Here is an 18,923-nt window from a genome sequence, read left to right as displayed (position 1 = left end):
TCACAGTGGGTATAGTGTTCTTCGGATGCAATTCAGTATTCTTTCTCCTCCAAACATGAGAACCTGTGTTTCTACCAAAAACTTCTATTTTGGTTTCATCTGACCATAACACATTTTCCCAGTCCTCTTCTGGATCATCCAAATGCTCACTAGCAAACCGCAGACCGGCCTGGACATGTACTGTCTTCAGCAGGGGGACACGTCTGGCAGTGCAGGATTTGAGTCCCTGGTGGCGCATTGTGTTACTGATAGTAGCCTTTGTTACTGTGGTCCCAGCTCTCTGCACGTCATTCACTAGGTGCCCCCGTGTGGTTCTGGGATTTTTGCTCACCGTTTTTGTTATCATTTTGACAGCATGGGGTGAGATCTTGCATGGAGCCCCAGATCGAGGGAGATTATCAGTGGTCTTGTATGTCTAAAATTTTCTGATAATTGCTCCCACAGTTGATTTCTTTACACCAAGCATTTTACCTATTGCAGATTCAGTCTTCCCAGCCTGGTGCAGGTCTACAATTTTGTCTCTGGTGTCCTTCGACAGCTCTTTGCTCTTGGCCATAGTGGAGTTTGGCGTGTGACTGACTGAGCTTGTGGACAGGTGTCTTTTATACCGATAATGAGTTAAAACAGGTGCTATCAATACAGGTAACGAGTGGAGCCTCGTTAGACCTCGTTAGAAGAAGTTAGACCTCTTTGACAGCCAGAAATCTTGATTGTTTGTAGGTGACCAAATACTTATTTTCCACTCTAATTTGGAAATAAATTCTTTAAAAATCAAACAATGTGATTTTCTGTTTTTTTCCACATTCTGTCTCTCATGGTTGAGGTTTACCTATGTTGACAGTTACAGGCCTTTCTAATCTTTTCAAGAAGGGGAACAGAATTGGTGGTTGACTAAATACTTATTTGCCCCACTGTATAATAATAAGTTGAAAAAATAAGCGTTTTTTTTGTCTCCCATCACTTTTGAGGGGAATTCTAAATCTTGCTGCTTTAGGTCAGGTATACTTTTCGCCAAGGTCGTCATCCATTGAATATGGTACGCCCGCCGGGTGTTCTGTCAAATTAACAGGTGTTCTGTTGAATTTTGCGCCCCATCAGAAATTCCAATTTTGTGTTAAAATGGCCATGAATACAGCGGTTACAAAGTAAACACTAAAAATATCTTTAATGAAGGAATATTTCCTTACATTTGATCATGGACGGACATGTAAAAAAGATCTTCTCAGACACATTCTGGCATGTTAGCTGCACACAACAGCTGCAAGCCGCTCTATCACTGTTTACATCTTTGCCGTGTCGTTAAGCATTCATCTACGCCATATTCATCTTGAACATGTATGTTTACTAGGGGTGTAACGGTACACAAAAATCTCGGTTCGGTACGTACCTCGGTTTTGAGGTCACGGTTCGGTTCATTTTCGGTACAGTAAGAAAACAAAATGCAAAATATAAATATGCTAGTTGTTTATTACAAACTTTTGTGCTTTCAACAATAGGACATTACCCTATACAAAGCTAGAATTCTGCTCAAAAAGTAGCGAGTATTTAAAGATAATAATCCAACAACAATTTGCCTTTTGGACCCCGTGTATTGGTCAGCTTTCTTTCTGAAAGAAAGAAGTTCTGTGCTAAAGAGAAAAGCAATCCCAATGACAAAGATTTTAACGTGTATTTTACAAATGAAATGCCTCAATGAATCATTTTTTTCCCTTATGAACGGTTTTCAAAAGCTTTATTGGTGGATTTTCTCAAGTTAAAGCGCCACACAGAAATTAATAAATTTAATTGTGTAATCAGGATGTGTGTATTATTCTTATTATTTAATTACAGGTACTTTAGCTCATTTCAATTTATTTTATTTAAATGGGCGATTATTTCAATTCAATTCAATTTTATTTGTATAGTCCTAAATCACAACAAGGTTGTCTCAAAGGGCTTTGCAGAGGCAATATGATACACAATCAGAAACAGCAAATGAAGCAACAAAGATGAATAAATAAAGTTCAAGTCCTGGGCATCCCCCATCCTTAGACCCTCCATGTCGGCAAGCAAAAACTCCAGAGTCTTTGGGAGAAAATGAGACACCTTGGTGAGTACCACAGTCAGGAGAGATCCACTCCCAGGACGGATAGACAGGAAGCACCAGTACTGCTAATGGGAATTAGCAGGCGAAGTTACAGTCCATAAAGATGAAGTGGAGTAAAGGAACAAGAAGAGGTCCATCTAGCCAGATGAGACGGGGGAAGCAACGAGGACGTCCATCCAGCCAGGGGTCCGGACAGTCAGGAGGCTGCAGCTGAAAAATAGGGGACACCGAGTGACTAGTGATGAAGAGACTAGACAACTAGATATTAACATTGGAAAATAGAAATAAAGTAAGACAAGTGGTAGGTAGAGTAAGAAAAAGGAGATAGAACTCAGTGGCTGTACTCCCCCCAGAATTATAGCTTCTAGTGCAGCTTAGACTAAACTGTGAGTCTACTCCGACTTCAACTACCCCTGACCATAAGCTCTGTCGAATAGGAATGTTTTTAATCTTATCTTAAATGTACAGACTGTCTCGGCTTCTTTAATATTAGCTGGAAGCTATTTCCATAAAACAGGGGCTTGGTGGCTAAAGGCTCTAGCTCCGACAGTACTTTTAGAAACCCTGGGGACTACCAGTAGACTTGCATACTGGTGTGCATTGGCTGATTGACTTTTTCACTGCGTTCTCGCGGCAACCACGTTGTCACGCCGTTGACGTTTCTGGGTTATATACTGTCCTACCGTGTTCGTCCTCATTATAGTAGAGAAGACGGAGTAAATATAATCTACACAAAGAAACTGTAACCCAATCGACTCACAGCCTTGGGTTACATTACGTCTGAAACTCAATCGGTACGCCTCTGTTCCTAACCGAGCACCCCGTACCGAAACGGTTCAATACAAATACATGTACCGTTACACCATTAATGTTTACGATGTTACTTGTATATTTAGCACCTGTGGATAACTTTGAGCGTTCAGCTGAATGCAAAAGAGGGCTTATTCACCGCCATGATCGCTCTCGGAGCAAAATATTATAAGAGTGCAAAATTTGGCAGAACACTGGTGGTGACTCTGTTGTACAATTAGTATCTTTTGTGGGGCAAATTGAAACTCCGCTCACCATTTTGGCGTTGCTCTCTGGCTTTTCATGGTCCACATTTTCAATCCTTGGTTCTTTCTCAGTACTTGTTGTCGCTTTTGAAAGCTTAGGTTAGAAAAAAATTATGAATATCCATCTTGCTTCTTCGTTCATCAGGTGGTTTTGGCTAAGCAAAGCAAATGACCGTCTAACGTGCTAGTTGTGTTGCTTTATACTTGTGGGTGTCGAGAGTAAGACAACTTACCGAAAGAGTTGACGTTTTTCATTAAAAGATCTTTAGTTAAAGAACAGACGAGAAGCATCAACATTTAACTGTCCACTGGCGGGCTTTTTATCAGCTGTCTCGAGCTCGCTGCCTATCTCTGACTTCCGTGTGCTGCGACAAGCAGACATTACTAATCGAACATGCAGATACGATTTGCTCATATCATCACATAGTCACATGATCTGTTTGAAAAATAATTATGACCCATTATAACATTTTTTTGCTCATTTCCTTCATTTTTGTTGTTTGTTTTATTGCTTTACAACTTTATAAGACAATATTTTACGGAAAATTCTCATATACAATGCAATGACACTTTTCGGCCACCAGGGAGGGCCTGGCCTCCCTGCCCCCCCCCCCCCCCCCCCCCAAACTCTGCTTATGACAATTGGGCATGGCCACTGCAAAGCCTTTGGGTGCTGTAAACTTAAAAGTCTATAGACTGATACTACCCCACAAAGCCACAAAAAAATGTTTTATAGCTAATCACTACACACATTATGGGCGTTGTCAGACATATTTCACTGGCGCATGTGCCCCGTATTGATCGGCGGTGCCCCAGTATAAATTTCACCAGTAAAAAAAAATGAAAAACATAAAAATACTTTGGAGATTTAAGTCTACATAGTATAATCTACAGAATGTGCCTATTTAACATGATCATACAGTGGTATGAAAAAGTATCTGAACCTTTTGGAATTTCTCACATTTCTACATAAAATCACCTTTAAATGTGATCTGATCTTTGTCAAAATCACACAGACGAAAAACCCTGCTTTAACTAAAACCACCCAAACACCTATGGGTTTCCATATTTTAATGAGGATAGCATGCAAACAATGACAGAAGGGGGAAAAAACTAAATAAACTCTCTGCCTAAGGAGACTTCAAGAGCAATTGAAACCAATTCAAACAATTTAAGTCCAATCACTGATGATTGGTTTAAAGCTGCCCTGCCCACTATAAAAGATACACCTGGTAAGAATTGATTGGATGACAAGCATTGTCTGATGTGCATCATGGCTCAGTCAAAAGAGCTGTCTGAAGACCTGCGATCAAGTTTTGTTGATTTGCATAAAGCTGGGAAAGGATACAAAACTATCTCTAAAAGTCTGGATGTTCATCAATCGACAGTCAGAGAAGTTGTCTGGAAATGGAGAGAGTTTGGCACTGTTGTTTCTCTCCTAAGTAGTGGTCGTCCAAGAATACTCAGAGAGGTAAAAAAAACATACAAACCCAAGATCATCTGCTAAAGACTTACAGAAATTACTGGCACAATCCAATATCTTTGTGCACACATCAAGTATAAGTAAAACAATGGCCAAGAATGGTGTTCATGGGAGGACTCCACGGAGTAAGCCACTGCTGCCTAAAAAAAACAAACATTTTTCCTAGTTTAATGTTCGCAAAAAGGCACTTGGACAATCCACAGAAGTTTTGGCAAAATAATTTGTGGACTGATGAAACCAAAGTTCAGTTGTTTGGTGTAACACACAGCGTCATATGTGGGGAAAAAAATGGAACAGCTCACCAACATCAACACCTCATCCCCACCGTGAAGCATGGTGGAGGGAGCATCATGATTTGGGGCTGTCGCGCTGCCAAAGGGCCTGGACAACTTGCAATCATTAAGCTATATTTTTAACTAAAGTTAGACAAATACTCATTCAACTTGTTTTATTTGTGTGTGTTTTATCAATTCAATGGTATACCGGCTGCCAAATTCTATTTTTTTTTTTTTTTAATATTTACTTCTGGTCAGAGTTTGTTATGGAATTTGGTATGTCTCCAGTGTGTTTCATTCAAATTCAGTCAATAAAATAAGTAAGTTTTTTTTTTCTTGTCCCAGATAGACTATCTTTAATCATGTGTTGTTTTTTATTTAAAATATACTATTAAAAAAAAGTTCATCCCCAGTGTCACTGTCCACTCTGTTGTCCCCATTTATTATTGACAACAGTCTTCTGCAATAACATCACACCAGTGGCGGGAAATTCAACTGTGGTAAGCAATGCTATTTAATATAAAATAAAAAATTAATTAAAAATCAGATTTTTCAGTTTCATGAAGTACGTTCTGCGTGGTTGATTATTACGTGTCCACTGTGTTAAACCTACATATCAAAGAAATGAAATTAATTGAATCATTTCAAATAGTTTTGTTTTTTAAATGATAGGATCACAGTATCTCATCAAGTATCCAAAGTCATTTTAGCTATTATGCTTGCAAAGCTAGGCTGAGGGCTAACTTTAGCACAAAATGTCCCTTCTGTCACTGTCCACCCTGTTACGTCCAAATAGCACCCTATATTAAACTGCACTGCATTTTGGCTTCAAAACTCATAAAAAATAGGCCTTCACTTTTCTGATTTTCTGCATCATATTCATCAATAATACATCACAAACGATCAACGGCCTGATTAGCTCATCTTACAGATGAATGGTAAAATTTTAATGACATGCATTTGGCATTTCAAATTCCTGATAAAATTATAGTAACAGGGTTGCAAATCTTAGCTTTTTCTCAGCGGTGTAGCGAGCTCTTACTGCTGACCAAGATGACATGGAATGGATATAGACAAGTTTCTGAGCTACTTCTGCTTTATTTCCTTATGTCTACAAGCAACTTCCGTTTTAGAATTTCTCCATCCAAAACAAAAGTGGAGCTGGAGTAACATTACTCATCAAAATCCCTTAAAAATGCCATCAGCTTGATCTCGAGATCCAACTACGCTATTGAAGCTGGAATTACCGAGGACAGCGGGAGAAAGCCCGTCTGGAGGCCGCCGAGGAGCTCCGTAATGTCAGGTGAAAGTTTGGCAAGCCTCCCTTAAGCCTCTCCAGAGCTCTACTGTCTGATAACACATTCTCGTATGCTCAACCTTTGTTAATATTTTTCTAATAATTTTATAAATTGTGATATATTGACCTGTTTAAAAAAAAAAACAAAAAAAAACGAAATGGAGTCATGTTGTCCAAATGTTTTATAGCGATCAATATCTGTAATAAAAAAGAATGACATACTATGTTTTGCAAAGGATTATTATTATTCCTTCTTCATGGCAAATGAAAATGGCCAATTTGGAGGTCTGAACATGCTCAAAAACTCACCAAAATTTGCATATACATGCGGCTTCGCATAATTTTTGGTAATTTTGGCAACGTTGTGAAAAAAATGTCACAAAATAGCTCAGTGGCGCCCCGTTGAATTTTTAAAAAAGGCCTCTCAATTTAAATTTTTTCAACATAGGGCAATTAAATTTGGGGAGTTGATACGTTGTGCAAAACTGCTTCAAAAAGTCTCTTGTACCCATATTCCAAACCCAACAGGAAATCAGGTATAATTTGACAGCAAAACATGCAATTTTAGTCGAAAACCAGCGTGCACGTTTGAGACCATTGCGGCAAGGCAGTTAGTTGGATCCTTCTCAAAATTGGTGAAACTGTTCATGAGACATATTAGGTGTTAAGTTATCAAAATGGTGAGTTTTAATTCTCGGGCCTGACATGGGCAGGGTACCAAAGTCAGGCATTTTTTTGGCAACACGCCAAATCAGTAAATGACTAATAACTTCCTGATACAAGCAGCAATCTTTTTCATATCTGGCAAGCATGTGACGTATCTGAGCCTGAACACGACTGCATTGAAATATTACCCATTAGGCCTGGCGCCCCCTAGTGGGAACAGGAAACGCGCTTTTTACGAGAAAGGGTCCTCCTCGGGAAAAAAATCAATTGACCTCAAACCAGCATCACGGGAGCCTTAAGACATGTGTTCAGGTATCTGATGAAAAATATGAGTTTTCGTTGAAGTGGCGGCGTCCAAATCTTCTTGTTCTTCTTCCTTCTTCATGGCAAATGAAAATTTGAAGGCCTGAGCATGCTCGAAAACTCACCAAATTTTGTACATACATAAAGAGAGCGATGACATTTGGGGAGTCGATTCATTGTGCGAGGGCCCGTTCAGTCCTGCTTGCAGGGTAGTACTATTAGTAGTTTCACCTCATCACTCAAATGGCTGGCGTATCAATCTACACCTTATGTCAATCCTGGCTGACAGGTTGTTATAATTTTGTCCACGGATGTTCAATTAAGTGATAACAACAAACATACAATATTTTAGGTATATCCTTTAGGTTTAAAGCAGTTCCTAAACTTATTGTCTGTAGCTGGTTTCGATATTAGGCATATGGCGAGGTAGATCCACACTGGCGCTTTAAAGCTGGACTCTGTTCAAAACGTTCCATGTCCAACCATATATATGGGCGCTTCCAGGAGTTCACGCACAGCACAGAAAGTCTCGGAGTCTCATCTACGTCGTGCTGAATCCATTTTTGGTGATTCTGTGGGTTCCTTTGGTTTGATTTTTGCAGATTTAACTTTGTCAACATACTGCTTACTCCAACCGCAATTCATGTTGTTCTGTCTAAACCGGAAGTTCAAAGCAGAGATTTTCAAAGATGGCGCCACCCATTTTTCGCTCAGGAAACATGTCTATATGTTATCTTAGTTTCAGTGTAGTACCGTAAGTGGTAACATGCCCAAATTACTGTGTGGTCATTGCAAAAAGTTTTTTTGTTTGTTTTTTTGTTGTTGTTACCAGATCTGATTTGCCTGTCACTGTCAATGGCAACCAATATGTAATAATAATAATTTAAAAAAATGTTTTTTGTTGTACTTTCTAAATAATATTTTATCGAGACAGAATTAAAAATACTGTAAAGAAGAGATTTATGCCACATTGAGTATTTTGCTTAAGTTGAATGAACTGTATATATATATATATATATATATATATATATATATATATATATATATATATATATATATATATATATATATGCAGTCATGGAGTTTAAGAATAGTATATTTTTGTTCTTGAAGGTATTTTCCTTTTTTTAATTTTTTTTTAATTGTTCTGTTGAAATTGATAATCATCAAAACATCAACATTACTTATATAAGTAAGAAACTAATTCAGACAAAAAATAAAAGATACATCAACTCTGTTCATACTTTTGTACTTCCATTTTTTTTTTTCAAAGTCACATTTCTTGCTGAAATTTACCAGCTGCTGATGTGAAAAAGTCATAATATGCTCAAATGGTTTATAAAAATGCTGTAATGTGGTGGCAAAAAAGGAAGGCTTTTCCACTTGCTGAGCTCCTTATGGAAATCCTCCTTCGTGTGTGTGCGGGCGTGTTTGTGAGTGTTTTGCAGATGTAGGTTACATTTTGCCAAAGGTCACAATTATAAACCAGTCAAGCACTTGCTCTGCTGCTGACTGTCTCTACAGAACACCTTGTACTTTCTCAAAAGCGGACCTTTCTTTCTTGCATGTGCAGAGGTGAGCGGAGGACATTTTCACGCTTTTTTTTTTTTTCTGCTTCATTTGGCATCTTGCTGAAAGTGTGAAAACACAAACACGGTTTCCTTTCTTGCTTCCTTCTTGCAGCAGCACCTAAAAAAATTACAGGAAATTTACAAGCTGCTATTTTTAAACACTCATTTAATTGTTCTACTGCTTTAGCAATGAATGAATGCTAATAAAAGTCCCTGAGGTAGAAGAAAAAAAAGACCTGTTTGTATTGAACATGTTTATATACACAGTTATATTAGGATCCATATTATACTCTTTGAACTTGATGTTCAAACATGAGACACACATTGCACATTTACATTATATTCATAGTTTCAATATGCAATAGAACAATGTCACCTATGAGACATCAGTCACCTTTCGCAAACATTACTGAAAGATTCTGACACATTAAAGGGCAGGTGAAGAGTTTTTCGGATTTTGGTGTAATTTTACGAAAATAAACTAAATCAACCATGTCATTTCTAATGCATAACTGTGAGGAAAATTTGCGTTTTTAAAGTGTTTTAGCACTCCCTCAGTACTGAATTCCCAAACCCAGTAAAGTGTGACGGAATTTCCCGAACGCAACAGAAGACTATCCACAGCGAGCATAGCAGCAGGAACGATATCTGTGATATTTCCACCGAAAGTAACCATTCAGTATCGCTCTCTCATGACGCTAACGATGGCAAAGGCTCCCACAATGGCGTACCGCAAGCAACACGTCACTTCCGCGCATTAATATTCATGACATTAGTTACTGTTGCTAAGTAGGGACAAGCCACCATTTGTTCCCGAATAGGAAATGAATGGAAATCGTGTACAAAGGAGATGTTTACAGAGCTAAACCTACCAATTCTCTCCGAAAATAATGTGCCTGGTGCCATATTCACTGGCAAAGATGTGGAAGAACATAAAAATGTTCAGTTAAAGAGTTGGCTTTAGTGTCGAAGGCTGAAAAAGACGAAAAAAAAAATGAGCCGACCTAAGCATAGCTTTAGCTTTTTTATCAACGCGACTGACAATGACATTCTCCTGTTTCAACAAGCTGTCCTTTACCATCAGCCCTGTCTTTCTTATATCCTATATCCTCTGGTTGTCCTACGTCTCTTACCGTTCTTGGGGGTAATTTACTTAGCTTTGTGTAGCGATTGCAAATGCTACTCAGTGACAGCCAACAAACACTTTTAATTTTTTCATTGATAACACATCTTAATTCTATAATCTATTTACATTTCCCCATTACTAAAGTTTTTTTTTTTCTAATATATATATGACAGAAACGGTAACAGTGGCAATCAGATACCATTGTAATTCTTTTCAGGTCATTCATTAGCCACGACTTTTATTCATACCGATTCAAATCATTCCGAATGGAAATTTCACATCATGTCACTTCATCTATTCCGATCCAGCGTTTACATGTGACTGCCTTTATTCCGAAAGGACGTTTGACAACTGCCGTCTGACATGCGCAGATTAATCAAAACAAAGCGTCACGTTGCAAAACATGGAGATCGATCGTCAGATCAGCTGCTGTTTTAACTTTTCGAGTGGAAACAAAACTTCAGAATGATACGCCGTTCATTTAAAAAGTTGTGTGAGTGCGCTGTGCGTGTGCTTGGAAGCCATGTTGCAAGTGACGTTACTTACGTCACCAAGTGACGTCACCACGTCAGTACGGAGCATGCGCAGAAAGAACGCAACCAGACACCATTCCATTTCCCTGTTTACATGATATAATTTTACCTCTAATCGGTTTGGGAAAAGGAATATTCCACCCCTGTGAATCGGAATGAAATTCCATTCGGTTTGGGCCTGTTCATTCCGAATGAGGTGTTTATATGGAACACATTTATTCGGTTTGAACAAATATTCCGATTGTAATTGGAATATTTGGCTCCATGTAAACGTGGCAAGTGTCAGACAGAAGCAGTACGGCACAACGTTACGCTAAAAGAATAAGTTAAAAATATAAAAATTCCCTGAATGTAAAGTTACGCTATTGCTTATGGATACAAAATGCAACATGGTGGCCATCACAAAACAAAGAGCTTTTTAAGCTGAAAATTCTTGTAAATAATGCGTAAATCCCAGAATTTTTAAAGATATGAACTTAAAACAGTCTACATTCCTGGTTAGAAGCAAAAAAACGTGCAGTCATCATCAGAGGCAGAGCAAGAGTCCCCAGGGGCACCAGGCAACAAGCAACATGGGGCCCTTCTGAGTCACGTGACACACATTCAGTGGGGAGAACAAGTATTTGATACACTGCCAATGGAAAACCCATTGGCAGTGTATCAAATACTTGTTCTCCCCACTGTACATACTCGTGCAGTATAATGAACACAAAGGTGGGGGGGGGTGCACGTGCGGTCATCTTGGCCATAAAAGTGGCGAAAACTAAGCACTTTACACTGACTCATATGCACACCTTACGCCTATTCTTGCTCCCAGAATACGCAGCGCTTGTGACGTAGGAAAATAACAGGACTGGTTGCTATGGGAACATACGCATATCTAAGGAACCTTGCTAAAAGGGGTATTAAAATTGCTAATAAAATCATTTAGGATTATCTTAGATGCATATATGTTATATTTTTTTATAGAGTATTCAACGAGGAATACGATAGACCCATTAATAGACTTTTTTGGAAAAATCACCATTTCTTTAAGTAGTAGCATGAATAATGAGGTGGCCTGTGAATATCTACGTGAAACAACTCGGCAAGGATTTTCCAGAGAGTACTGGATGAGTCACTCTTTAAACAATCATCTGGTATTAATAGCTGATTGGACCTTCATAAACATGTATAATCTACGTGACATGGTTAGTGCTGATTGGAATTGATAACAGAATTGTTAAATAATCTGCCAAATGATTCCATGGTATTGGAATACTCCCTACAATTGTCACTGCGGCAGTGCAGTAGAGCTGCGTGTGCTAAATCTGTTGGCCCTCTGGGGGCCCCTGCTGGCTGGGGGCCCTAGGCAATTGCCTGGTTTGCCTAATGCAGTACTTCTCAAATAGTGGGGCGCGCTCCCTCAGGGGGGCGCAGAGCGATGCCAGGAGTGGTGCGTGTGACCTCGGGGAACATGCTTTTTAAATTTTAATTTATTTATTTATTTATTTATTTTTTTGACGTACTAGAATAAAGTGTACTTGCACATCCACTCAGTGGGTGGCAGTGGCGCTCTCATTTTCAAAGTGCGTGCAGTATTTTTGAAGTAAGCAAGAGCACACGGAAGAGACTCATGAATGAGGAGCTGGAGAACTGTGCGCCGTTTTCGAAAGCCGTCTCACGCAGGGACCCACTGTCTTCTCCGGTTCTGACATGTCCGCCCGAAAAGTGCCACTTTCGGCTTGGGATCGTCACGACGACCGCCCTCACCTACGGTTCTCCCTCGGCCGCTGAGAATGCGCTTTTTTCGGGCCGTTTGGCTTTTGGCTTTTAAATTTGACATTTAATACAGTGATAGACGAGGAAAGACCACTGTTTACTGTGTCTAAAAATGATTATAGCGGACAGCCGGAAGCCAAATCAATTAAGACGCTACTTAAAGACATTAGACCCCAATCTCATTGATAAGCTGCTTGGTTGTTTTTCAGCGAAAACGTGCCGAATATTGCCAACAATCGTCCCGCTTTGTCAGTGTTATATCAGTAAACCAGTGAGCACTGTTAGCATGCTCAGTGCAATATAACCCCACATCATTGCAAACTGGAGGTGAAACTGGGAGCAGCGAAAATAAAAACTGTCCTTCTGGCAGACACTTTTTTTTTTCTTCTTCTATTCAGTTTTGTTTTTTTCGGTCAAAATTTTTGGCATATTGTCCTCATGAGTTAATGTTTCTAATCAATTTGAATTTGTTAGTATTTACTGATTTTATTTTTCAGTATCAAATGGTCAAAAATGTACCTTGAGTGTATTTTTACAGTTTGGATGTGACTTTTTTTTTTTTTTTTTTTTTTTTTTAATTCAGGCAAATTGATGCGTGTTAAGTCTTTTCTGTTACAAACAATGTTAATAAAGTTGTACTTTATAAATTGATCTGTTATTTTTTTTCTAATAGAATAAAGGATACAATGTGAGGCAGAGGCGTACTTATAATAGTAATAAATGATACTATTTACAGTGGCGGCAGAGTTTGGGGGGGGCGCGAAACATTTACGTCTTCCTTGGGGGGCGTAACAGAAAATAATTGAGAAGCACTGGCCTAATGGGATGCAACGCCTCTGGTCATCATTCATTTTACGTAAATATTTCAAATCACCCTAATTTTTTCCATTCATTTAATTTTTTTCACAACGTTTCGAACCGCATGCATGGTGCTATTTCATATAATACTTACCTTGAATCCTCGACCAAATCACTCTTGAGACACTCCTGCCTGCTTGTATGCACTAAAACCTTCCTCCTGTTTCCACCTAAATCTGGCGTTAGAACGCAGCCTGTTTGAGTCAATCGCAGTGAAAGTTGCCACGACGCATAGCTTGGCCCGGCCCCCTACGGGAAGCCGTGGCGCAGTGTTTGTTGGAGCTGTCTCGTCAACTGACAGTGAAGTCTATGTGTTGTTGATGACGCCGGTTGGCAGCTCGACACTTTACGAACGGAAGAGTGGTAGGCCTATGTCTAGCGTCATGATATCTCTCTGAACCTTTCCTTGCCTAGTCATTCTGTTATATAATTATCAGTACTTGCAAAAACAGACAAGTAGTTATGTATATAGCTACAGAAATAAATGTATCAAATTGACATGAATAGACAACCTGTCAGCCGTCTTATGACAGGCAAGCAACAAAAACAACAAAATAACAGGTCGCACTTCAACAAACAGGCAGTTGGTTTTGCCCTCCTGTATCAACAGAATTGCATAAAATTTTAGAATTAGAAAAGCCAGTAAGGGTCTATTTACGTCTTGGAAAAACCAAGTTTGTATCCTCCTAGGCCAGGGGTCGGCTACCGAAAATGTTGAAAGAGCCATATTGGACTAAAAAAATAAAAAACAAATATGTCTGGAGCCCCCCAAAAATTAAAAAGCCTTATAATGAAGGCAGCACATGTTGTACAGTATATACTGTATCTACGTATATTAGCTATCCTAGCCTGCTATCAAAATGACTAAGTTGGCTTCAAATACATAAGGAGTCTTCAAGATTACCGTATTTTCTGCACTATAAGGCTTACCTAAAAGGCTTCAATTTTCTCAAAAGCTGAATGTGCGCCTTATAATCCAATTGGCCTTATATATGGATCAATATTGGGTAATCATGGCACGACATTCCCTTTAGCGCAGCTCCATCTAGAGGATGCGTAACGCACCCCAACCACTAGTATTGCTACTACTGCGCCTTATAATGCGGTGCACCATATATATATATATATATATATATATATATATATATATATATATATATATATATATATATATATATATATATATATATATATATATATATATATATATATATACACACACACACACACACACACACACACACACACACACACACACACACACACACACACACAGTGGGGCAAATAAGTATTTAGTCAACTACTAATTGTGCAAGTTCTCCCACTTGAAAATATTAGAGAGGCCGGTAATTGTCAACATGGGTAAACCTCAACCAGGAGAGACAGAATGTGGGAAAAAGACAAAAAAACAAAACAGAAAATCACATTGTTTGATTTTTAAAGAATTTATTTGCAAATCATGGTGGAAAATAAGTATTTGGTCAATACCAAAAGTTCATCTCAATACTTTGTTATGTACCCTTTGTTGGCAATAATGGAGGCCAAACGTTTTCTGTAACTCTTCACAAGCTTTTCACACACTGTTGCTGGTATTTTGGCCCATTCCTATATGCAGATCTCCTCTAGAGCAGTGATGTTTTGAGCCTGTTTTAGAGCAACATGGACTTTCAACTCCCTCCACAGATTTTCTATGGGGTTGAAATCTGGAGACTGGCTAGGCCACTCCAGGACCTTGAAAAGCTTCTTACGAAGCCACTCCTTTGTTGCCCTGGCTGTGTGTTTGGGATCATTGTCATGCTGAAAGACCCAGCCACATCTCATCTTCAATGACCTTGCTGATGGAAGGAGATATTCACTCAAAATCTCTCGATACGTGGCCCCATTCATTCTTTCCTTTACACAGATCAGTCATCCTGGTCCCTTTGCAGAAAAACAGTCCCAAAACATAATGATTCCTCCTCCGTGCTTCACAGTGGGTATGGTGTTCTTCGGATGCAATTCAGTATTCGTTCTCCTCCAAACACGAGAACCTGTGTTTCTACCAAACAGTTCTATTTTGGTTTCATCTGACCATAACACATTCTCCCAGTCCTCTTCTGGATCATCCAAATGCTCTCTAGTGAGCCGCAGATGGGCCTGGACGTGTATTGGCTTCAGCAGGAGGACACATCTGGCAGTGCAGGATTTGAGTTCCTGGCAGCGCATTGTGTTACTGATAGTAGCCTTTGTTACTGTGGTCCCAGCTCTCTGTAGGTCATTCACTGGGTCCCACCGTGTGGTTCTGGGATTTTTGCTCACCGTTCTTTTTATCATTTTGACGCCACGGGGTGAGATCTTGCATGACGACCCAGATTGAGGGAGATTATCAGTGGTCTTGTATGTCTTCCATGTTCTAATAATTGCTCCCACAGTTGATTTCTTTACACCAAGCATTTTACCTATTGCAGATTCAGTCTTCCCAGCCTGGTGCAGGTCTACAATTTGGTCTCTAGTGTCCTTCTACAGCTCTTTGGTCTTGGCCATAGTAGAGTATAGAGTGTGACTGACTGAAGTTGTGGACAGGTGTCTTTTATACTGATAATGAGTTAATACAGGTGCAATTAATACAGGTAACGAGTAGAGCCTCGTTAGACCTCGTTAGAAGAAGTTAGACCTCTTTGACAGCCAGAAATCTTGCTTGTTTGTTGGTGACCAAGTACTTATTTTTCACTCTAATTTGGAAATAAATCCTTTAAAAATCAAACGTGATTTTCTGTTCTTTTTTTCCACATTCTGTCTCTCATGGTTGAGGTTTACCCATGTCGACAATTACAGGCCTCTCTAATCTTTTCAAGTAGGAGAACTTGCACAATTGGTGGTTGACTAAATACTTATTTGCCCCACTATATATCTCATATATATACTAGTATACATCTCATGCACGCACGCTCTCACGCACAACCAAAACACTCTCAGAAATGCTCTTATTCTCACCGTTCAAATTATCCAAGATATTGAAACACTTGCACTCACAATTGTACTATGCTGCCATAAAAAATTTTACACTCACACACACCCATACTACCGAAATTAATTTATTAGTGAAGTTGTGGTATTATGGATTTTGAGATGAATTTTTTCATTGAATCTTATTTAAATGTGTTTACGTAAGTAGGCAGCAGCTTAAATAAAAGACAAACCAAGGCTCCCTGGCTCATACATACGCATTACTGCCAGGAGTCACGCTCACTTTAGTACAACACGCACGCATAGGGCCTGAGGGGCAGAGGTCCAACAAGGTGCACACGCACACAATGGCGGAAGACATCTAAGAGTAATCTTAAGTCATTATTTTGCTCAAAAGTAAACACTCTGCTCTTTAATTAATAATAAGCCTGAATCATGATTATAAAGTTGACTCATGTCTATTATGACGTCACACAATCTGTGCTAAGAAGGTCCTACATGGGGGATGATGACGATAATCCACAATGATTTGTCATTTCCTCGAGGGAGTTTGGAAACCATCAAGTCCTCTTGTGTGTTGTGCGCGGGAAGCCATGAGAGAAGACACAGAGCTGGAAAGACCACCACTTTGCTAATGAATCTATGCCTCTGACATACATATAGTGACAGGCATAACAATTAAATACTCTTCCACTAAATGGCAGTACCATATTCGCTATCTTCTTTAACTCATTGGCTGCTATTGACGATGATAGACGTTTGAACTGGGAGGGCTGCAGCGCAGGGGCGTCATTGGACCTAATACAATACTGGGGCACAGTGGGGCACTGGCGAGCTCTTATCTATCATAAAAAGCCAGAAATAGCGCTTCAAACTATACAGTATATAAACAGTATTTATTCCAACCAAAATACACGTTTCTGTATGAAAGAAATGTTTTCTTTTTTGTCTTTCAGGCCTTAGTGTTCCAAACCAAAATCGTCTTGACAGCAATGGGGATTTATTACTGTAACTGTTATGCTTGGTACATGAATACAGTACACCCTGTGGTCCAACCTGGACATATCGTCAGTGATGTTCCTGGGGTCATAGGATGTTTCGGGTCTTATATCAGACACCCTCACCCAGTAGACCCAGCCGGGGTTGATCAGGCCTCAACTTGTGTCCAGGTAGCGCACTTTGCCACGTGTCCCCCGTGCCACCGTGAAGCCTTCTCGGCAGCCTCCAAGATGTTCTTGATGTCCCAAGACCCGGTGCAGAGACTGATCTGCAAAGCCCCTGCAGCCCACTTCAACAGGCTCAGAGGGGACCTTCCAACCATCTCACCATCACTCCACTACCAGGTCTGCATATTTGGCCCTCTTCCTATCCTCAGCTTCCTCTGCACGGTTTACAAGAGGACAGTTAATTCCAGCAGCACCAGCTGTTTGCTTGCCGCAGACATCAAGACCATGTCTGGTCGAAGTGATGCAACAGCTATGGTGTCTGAAAATCTCAGCTGTCTCCCTAGGTCAACCAGGAGCTGCCAGTCTCTTGCTGTCGTGAGCAGGCCCCCTTGGGTCTTCTTGGGTGGTTGAGACTTCACATCTGCTCGGACGAAGGCAACTGAGGGAACTGGATGGGTGTTGCTGCTTGCTGATGGGAGCAGCTGGTATCTGATACTTGTTAGGTTATGTTCAAGGTTGGTTTTCTCCTCGTGTGACTTGTCCCTGTGATTGCCTATTGATTTCACCTGTAGTACCTCCTAGTGTATCCTCCAATTGCATCCTCCTGTGCTCACCTGTTCCTCGTTGTGTCGTTACCCCTTGTCTGTGTGTGTATATAAGCTCCCAGTTTCTTTTCACTCCTTGTTGCGTCATTGTCTATGTCAATGTCAATTTCAAGTCTTGTCCAAGCCCTCGTGTACCAGTCCCTCCGATTAAGTAAGTTTTGGTTTGAACATTGCCTTTTTGATCACCAGTCCTTTTGGTTGTACTTTGTGCTTTTGGTTAGTTGTTATTAAAATGTGTTTTGAGTTCACCGCCACCTGCCTTGCTGCTTTTTGTTTCCCTGCAATTGGGTCCACACCACCTGCCTTCCCGCGTTTCCCTGACAATACTGCCTTCAGGACCTGGTCATGGCGTCAACGATAACGCCCATCTCCCAGCTCCTTAGAGCAGCTGCTGAAAATGTGCTCTAAAGCAGGGGTCCCCAACCTTTTTTTGCAACACGGACCGGTGTGATTCGGGTCTTTTTTTCACGGACCGGTGTCCTGTCAAATTTTGCACCCGTATAAAATTTTGCTCCCAAAGCTTTTGTGGTGGTGAAAAAAGCCCTCTTTTATATTCCGTTGGACTCTCAATGTTATCCAATGGTGCTAAAAAACTATTTACATCATAAACATACATGTGCAACACGGAAATGGCGTAAATTAATGCTTAACGACACGGCGAAGTCGTTAAGTGAGAGGGGTACGTGCAGTTGTTGTGTGCACCTAACATGGCAAACGTAAGTTAACATTTCTTTCTTCAAAGAACGTTTGGTGTTTGTACTTTGGAATCGCTGCATTTGCGGTCCTTTTTAACGTTACGCGCATGCCAACTTTGTCAGAACACCGGCAATGTGCGGCAGAAAAATACAGCAAATATAAAATAGCATTTGTTTTTAGCCCCGTCGTGTTAAGTGCAGGGAAAAAATACAACTCACCTGCTGAATCAGTGGGAGGCCTGAGTTTGTTTCGTTAAGACGAGATGGTCCCGAGATGGGAGAGTGAGAGAAGCTAGCATCACAAATACACGATGTTGGAAATTGTAGCACAGTTTTCAGCGCGCTCCTAGCGATGTCAGGATATTCCTAAATGACTTTAATCCAGAACTTCGGTAGAGTTGTTGTCTCAAATGTACGTTTAAGGTCGCCGTGATTTGCGATCTCTACAAGCTGATATTCCTGTTGGACAGACATGCTCGAATCACTCGCTTTATTCA

Source organism: Corythoichthys intestinalis, chromosome 22 (assembly GCF_030265065.1).
Source record: "Corythoichthys intestinalis isolate RoL2023-P3 chromosome 22, ASM3026506v1, whole genome shotgun sequence".
Taxonomy (NCBI): domain Eukaryota; kingdom Metazoa; phylum Chordata; class Actinopteri; order Syngnathiformes; family Syngnathidae; genus Corythoichthys; species Corythoichthys intestinalis.
This window is presented reverse-complemented; position numbering follows the sequence as displayed.